Genomic DNA, 7,179 nt, shown 5'->3' with positions numbered 1-7,179 from the left:
AGATGAAAAGGCAACCTACTGAATGAGAGAAAATGTTTGTAAATTATAGGTCTGATAAGGGTTGATATCGAAAATATATAAAGATCTCATACTTAATATAAAAAAAAACAAGCAACACAATTTAAAAATGGGCAGAATAGGCATTTCTCCAAAGAAGACATACAGATGGCCAATAGGCATGTGAAAAGATTCTGAACATCACTAATCATCAGGTAAATGAAAATCAAAACCACAATGAGGTACCACCTCATACCAGTCAGAATGGCTATTAACAACAACAACAAAGAAACAACAGGTGTTGTCAAGGATGTAGAGAAAAGAGAACACTTGTGCACTGTTGGTGGGAATATAAATTGGTACAGCCACTATAGAAAACACTGTGGAGGTTCTTCAAAAAATGAAAAACAGAACTACCATTCGTTCCAGCCATTCCACTCCTGGGTATTTACCAGAAGAATACAAAAATGCTATCTTAAAAAGATATATACACCCAATGTTCATAGCAACATTATTTGAAATAGCCAAGATATGAAAACAACCTATGTATACACCAAGAGATGACTAAAGAAAATATGGTATATATATGCAATGGAATATTACTCAACCATAAAAAAATGAAAATTTGCCATTTGCTACAACATGGATGGACTTGGAAACTATTATGCTCAGTGAAATAAGTCAGGCAGAGAAAGATAAATACTGTATGCTTTCACTTATATGCAAGATCTAAAAATAAAACATGAATAAATATTAAAAAAACAAATAGACACAGGTACAGAGAACAAACTAGTGGTTACCAAAGGGGAGAGGGATTGAGGGAGGGTCAAGATAGGTGAAGGGGATTAAGAGGTACAAATTACCAGGTATAAAATAAATAAGTTACAAAGATGTAATGTGCAGCACAGGGAATAAACTTTGTATGGTGTATAATCTATACGAATATCAAATTAGTATGCTGTACACCTGAAACTAATATAATAAGTCAATTATACTTCAATTAAAGAAAAGATTTGGCTTAGTAGGGGGACTACTGTGACATATTCCACACTATTGGTGTCTTATGCTATACTATTAGTGGTTAAATATTTCTAAGAGCACCCTTACTTATATATACATTGTGATTAAGCTTCGCCATATTCATGGAATTGTATTAAGCTTTCAGCTGGGTGAGCTGATTGGAAAAATATAATAGCTGTAGTCCAAGTATTTGTCAGAGAGTATTATCTTGATTTTAATGCCATGCAATGCTTTTTGGAAGTTGATATTAGCCATCTTCTTAGCCTAAGGATTACATGAGTGATATGCAATCCATCCATTCCCTATTTTAGACATGAAAATTTATCCCTAGAAATTATCATACTAAGTGAAGTAAACCAGACAGAGAAAGACAAATACATGGTATTGTTTTTATGTGGAAACTAAAAAAAATGATACAAATGAACTTATATACAAAACAGAAATAGACCCATGGACATAGAAAACAAATGTATGGTTACCAAAGGGGAAAGGTGAGGAGGAGGAATAAATTGGGAGTTTGGGATTAACATACACACACTACTATATATAAAATAGATAACCAACGAGGACCCACTTTATAGCACAGTGAACTATACTCAGTATTTTGTAATAATCTATAAAGGAAAAGAATCTGAAGAGAAATATATATGTTTGTATAACTGAATCACTTTGCTGTACACCTCAGACTAACACAACATTGTAAGTCAACTATACTTCAGTAAAAAAATTAAAAATATAAAAGTTTATCCTTGAATTAGATTTCAGAGAGATCTGTATTTTAGAGTGAATTGTTTTATCCCTTTCTTGAATTGCTTTAACTAAATTGCAGTTGGTAGTATACCATTAGTCTGCCCTGAAAGATGTTTTGAGAAATAACGTTCAGAATTTTCTTTCTATTGAAATGTATTCTTTATAAGAATTCAGGGGAGAAACTCTTCCCAGGGCCTAGTAGGGGAGAAATAATTTTGCTTCTTCACAGTTACTGTTTGTTTTCATGTAAGGAAAACTGTCTTTTGAGTAACAAATTGGGTTTCCCTTACTGGATCAAGCGTTAACAATCTCAGATCCAAATTTGTTTTCTACCTTTAACAATTCTTCATTCTATCTTTATTTCTATTAAAAAATCTTATATGGCAGATACTTTTATAAATTTACATCAGTTTTAAGCAAGGGTGAGTACAGTTAAGTAAGCAAAACATGCAAATGAAACACAATAAGCTTTCCACTAAAATATTTCTTTGTGTCCATGAAGCTGGAACCCAACAGCTAGATTGCAAGGGCAGGAGGCTCCAATATTTCTGTGAAGTTTCATTGTCAGCTGAGGCCTTCATGTTGTGTGTGTATCATTGATGCAAAGATGCACATCTTTTCTACATTTTATAGTGAAAAATCTAGATGCACTTTACAACTGATAGTGCCTGAATTAGAGGGAATATGATATTTGTATGTATTTGTGGATGGTAAGGAAAAAGAGAGAAGTTGTCTTCATTTTCTCTTTAATAAACTGGCTGAAGCCTTGCCTTTTCTATTATGTGTCACAACCTGCATCCCTCTTTCCCCATCCTCTGTCTGGCAAACCTGATGCACTTTTCAAAGCTAAGCACAAATATCCTGTTCCCTAGGAGACCTTCCTTGATGCTTCTGTTAAGGTTAGGGTACTTTTTTCATGCTTTTAGTATCCAGTTCCTCTTTGCACTTACTATACTCTTATAATTCTCTGTTTAGGTGTTTGTGAAGCAACATAGCAGAATAGTTAAGCACTTGGCCTCTGGAAGTAGACAACTTTGGATTTAATTTTACTATATTAACTTTTGGGTGAGTTGCTTAAACTCTGCTGCTCAGCTTGTTCATCTGTAAAATGGAATTATCGTGGTAACCTATCTCATGGGATTATTTCAAAGGTTAAATGAGTTAACACATTGAGAGCACTGTTTGGAACAGTAAATGTTTCTCTTCTTCCTCCTCCTCCATCTTGTCTTTCTTCTTTTTTTTCTTCTTGTTATAACTATTTTTGTTGTCCACACTGTAATGTGAGCTTGGGAAGCAGGAGTTGCCTAAACTCCCTCTAAGTTTTTTATTTCTAATTTCATTTTCATTTCTAATTTCCCAGAACCTACAAGAATGCTTGGTACAAGGAAGTCCTTACTAGATGTTACCAGTAAATAAAATCCTGTATTAGAGATGAATTTTGAGTGATATGTCATATTTTAGTGAAAACTGAACTGTGTTTATGAAAATGCTTTATGAAATTGAGCTAGTGCAGCTATCAGAATATCTTTCTAGATGGTATAAAATCATTCCCTTTATTGGAAAGGATTCAATTACCTATTTAATAAACAGTAAGTGAGTGCCACCTGTGTAAGAAACTGTCCTAGCTACATGGGAATGCAGAGGCGAAAAGAACCTCTGCCTTCAAGGAACTAATTTTCTAATGTAAAGAAGTGAGAGCATATGGTTTTTTTAACTGGACATTTTGTTTGTTACGAAAATGCCCTTAAATCTAGCAGTTTGTGATAGTATATACAAAAATAAGAAAACTTATTATTCCATAAATTAATTTTGTCCCTCAGGATAATATTGAGAATAATAATTTCTTCCCCAAAGTTTAAAAATTTTACTATTTCATTATTGTTGATTTCTGTGATGTATTCTTTAGATTGAGAACCATTTATGGCGTTAGATATTGTCCTTGAAAAACCTTTTGCATTTCTTGGCTTCTTTTAGTAAGTTATGTTTGATCTTACTTAGAACCACTACAAGTTGTTATATTGAAATTTGGGCCCTTAGTTTCAAGTTTTTCCACTGGTATCCATTTAACTCAATTGCCCAGTACATAAAAGTAGCTCATTAAAATAAACCCAGCGCTCTTATGTTTATGTTGTGCTTCTAAAACAGCAGTAGCTTATGAATCCTTTTTTTTCAGTTGCTTGTTTCTTTTTAAAGAAAGTGCTTGGGCACCATTGACTTGTACAGTGAAAAATATTTTCTTGAGAGATATTCTTACACAGTCTTTGTTTCGTGAGAATTTTCTTTTTAACCTTTAGTTATTCCATGTGTTTTAGTGCCTCCTCCCAAATTCTAGCTGATGTAATTTCTCCTATGGTATATATCTCGACAGATGATTCCTCCAAAATTTATGAGTACTATATAGCAATCCTTAATTCTGGGGCAGGATTCCATCTCCTGAATGTGGTTATCACTTATAGTCTTGCCAGTTTTGCTTCTTTTTACTTATTTTGTCCATCTGGCAGTATACTCCCAAGCCTTTACAATTTATGAATCACTGGCGATATTCACACCCAATTGTCTATGACTCACTAGAATCTTTGCCAGATTTCTCAGCATTTAAAGGATATATTCCTATTTTATGTTCTCTTGTTTTAACAGGAACAGTTGGCACATATGCTTCTTTATACTGTAATTTCAAAAATGGATGCCAGGTTGAAAATCGTTCCCATATTTAAATCATTTACACATGTAGCCTCTTGTTCTAAAAACTCACAAATTAAGACCTCTTTAGGGGCTGCTTTTAACAAGTGTGGATGTCAGACTTAAACAATGTGAACTTCTCTAGGTGAGACATTAGAGTGAATAAATTATTTCAGTTCTGTAGGAAAATTGGGAATGTTAACTCTCTTTAGATGAATTATAATTTCCAAGGATTTCGTCCTTGTTTCCAATAATGATAAAAGCATAGGCTCTGTTACTCACTAGCTGTGTGATTTTAAAGATATTAATAGCTTTTCACGTTTCCTCATTTGTAAATATTTGTGTCAATATCTATGAGGTTACCTCTTCAGCACTTTAAGAAATTCTTTACATGGAATTTGTTCCTTGGAAAATATTTTTATTGATTAGAAGTAGTTTAGAAGATACTTACATAAAAGATGAATATATGGAAAGAAGAAATTAATATATATATATTTTCAGACATGGGTATACCCACATATAATCATCTCACCTTTTTTTTTTGTGGGGGGGGCAGAGGTGAATAACTCATTATTATCTTAAGTATATGAAGATAGCATATAATTTAACAGAGAACAATACCATATCACTATAAAATTGCTAAAGATATGAACTAATAATTCATGTATGTACAAACACAAAAAAATTACAATTTGATTAAAAACATGGGTAAAATATTCAGTCTCTATAGTGATCAAAGAAACACCAAGTAAACAATAAAATTTCATTTTGAATCCATGAATTGATAAAGATTTAAAATCATAATAGGTAGGGGTGCATGGTTTTAGAAAATGGATGTTCTTTTTTAAAAAATTTCATTGAAGAAAGAATATCTCAATACCTGTGATTTATTCCAGGAGTTCTGATACAAGAAAATGGACATTCTTATACATTTTTGGTAGAACTGTAATTATATTATTTCTAGAAGTCAACTTGGCATCATGTCTCAAAAGCCTTAATATATTTCTAATGCACTGTGAACCTACAATTTATTTATAGAAATGTATTCTATATAACCAGAAAAGCCCCTACACACATGTATAATATATGCACATATGCATATTAATTGAATATTGTCATTAACAGTGGGAAATCAAAATAATATAAATCTCCATCAATAGATTTCTCATGTCACCAACAAAACTGTTCCTCCCTTGGTTTTCCCCATTTCAGTCAGGGGACTTGCTTAGATAAAAAACTTGTTTCTTCTCCTTCTCTCACTTTCCATATAGCGTGAGTCCCAAGTCCACTTTTTGACATCCCAGAAAATAACAAGGGATATAATGTATAAACTCATTTAAAACAATAGATGGCTTTATGTTAACAGCATCAGAAAAGTAAAAAGAAGGAGAATATACATCTGTACATGTACATTAGCTCAGAGAGAAGAAATACAGAGCAGAGAGGCTGGATATAACTTCTTTTTGGATGCTCGACTGTGTAAATAATTCTCTTCTCGGAACTACAAGTTTTTTTATATACCAACTTTAGACTTTGGGTGATAGCCTTATTCCTTGAAAGTACCTTAGCTTAGGAGAGACCTTTCTGTAAGGCACAAAAACAAAGAAGATGAAGCTCTATCTAATATACTTATTTACCTTCTGAAATAGAATAATCACTTCCCATTGTTTTTATTACTTTGTTGTTGTTTTTATTATATTTGGATTTGAGTACATTTTGAACTGTCATATAAGACCTGTTCTTTAACAGCAATTGTCTTTAACAACAATTGGAAGACGTAACTTTCTTTCTTTCTACTGATATATGCTCTCTTGATAAAAGTTCCTTCTAGAAATTTTGGAATATTTTAAACAGAATTTTTAATTCTTGTGAAATATCACATACTAGCATTAATTACCTATATTTTTCCAATTGGAAAGATGTGGTGAAGTGAGTGCATTGGCTAAGTTTATTTAGCAAGAAAATCAATATATAAAAAAATGAAAGCAGATATACTGAATATATTGTATTTGTCCAACTGGTCTTCCCCTAACTTTATATTTTCACTCAGCTTACATAAAATGGAGGCTGCAAGCAAAACACAGTGCTGTCTAAACGTAGTTGTCATTGTGGCCTAACAAGTTTGATTAGCTCCATTAGCAAGAATACCCTGCAGGGAACTTTAGATAAAAAACATTAAAAACTTGTATTGTCAACAAATTCTTAATCCTAGCTGAGTCTGGTAGCCAATTTAGAAATTGATTGTCTCAAACAGTTGGATTTACCGGGGTTACTGTATCCGTATCGTATCTGATACTTCTTTTTTTTTTTGGATACAAGTAATAGACTTCCGCTGCCTTCCTCATTATTCCATTTCCATGGGATAATCTGGATTGCCATTGAAAGCATTGTTCGGCAATGTGAAAAAGCATTCATTATAAGGCGCTGGATATAGCCAACAGGAGTCCTTTTAATTTTTATTATTAGTTGAATTTATGAAAACTTCACAGGGAAAAGGGAATAAAATATCTCTGCTCATAGTTAGTGCCATATTCTGATTTTTATATTGGTTGTATTTTTAAAAAGTTAATGCTTTATAGGTTAGTGTGCTTTATATAGAAGTCAAAAAGAATGACTGGTTTTGGAGAAGAAGTAATATTGCCTTCTTTGTACCATTCTCTGGTAAAAACATTTCAGAGATTTTATAGGTCATAATTTCAGATTTACAAATGATTTTTTTTTTTTTTTTTTTTT

Source organism: Neophocaena asiaeorientalis, unplaced genomic scaffold (assembly GCF_003031525.2).
Source record: "Neophocaena asiaeorientalis asiaeorientalis breed wild unplaced genomic scaffold, Neophocaena_asiaeorientalis_V1.1 scaffold296, whole genome shotgun sequence".
NCBI classification, from domain to species: Eukaryota; Metazoa; Chordata; class Mammalia; order Artiodactyla; family Phocoenidae; genus Neophocaena; species Neophocaena asiaeorientalis.
Note: the sequence above shows the minus strand (reverse complement) of the source record.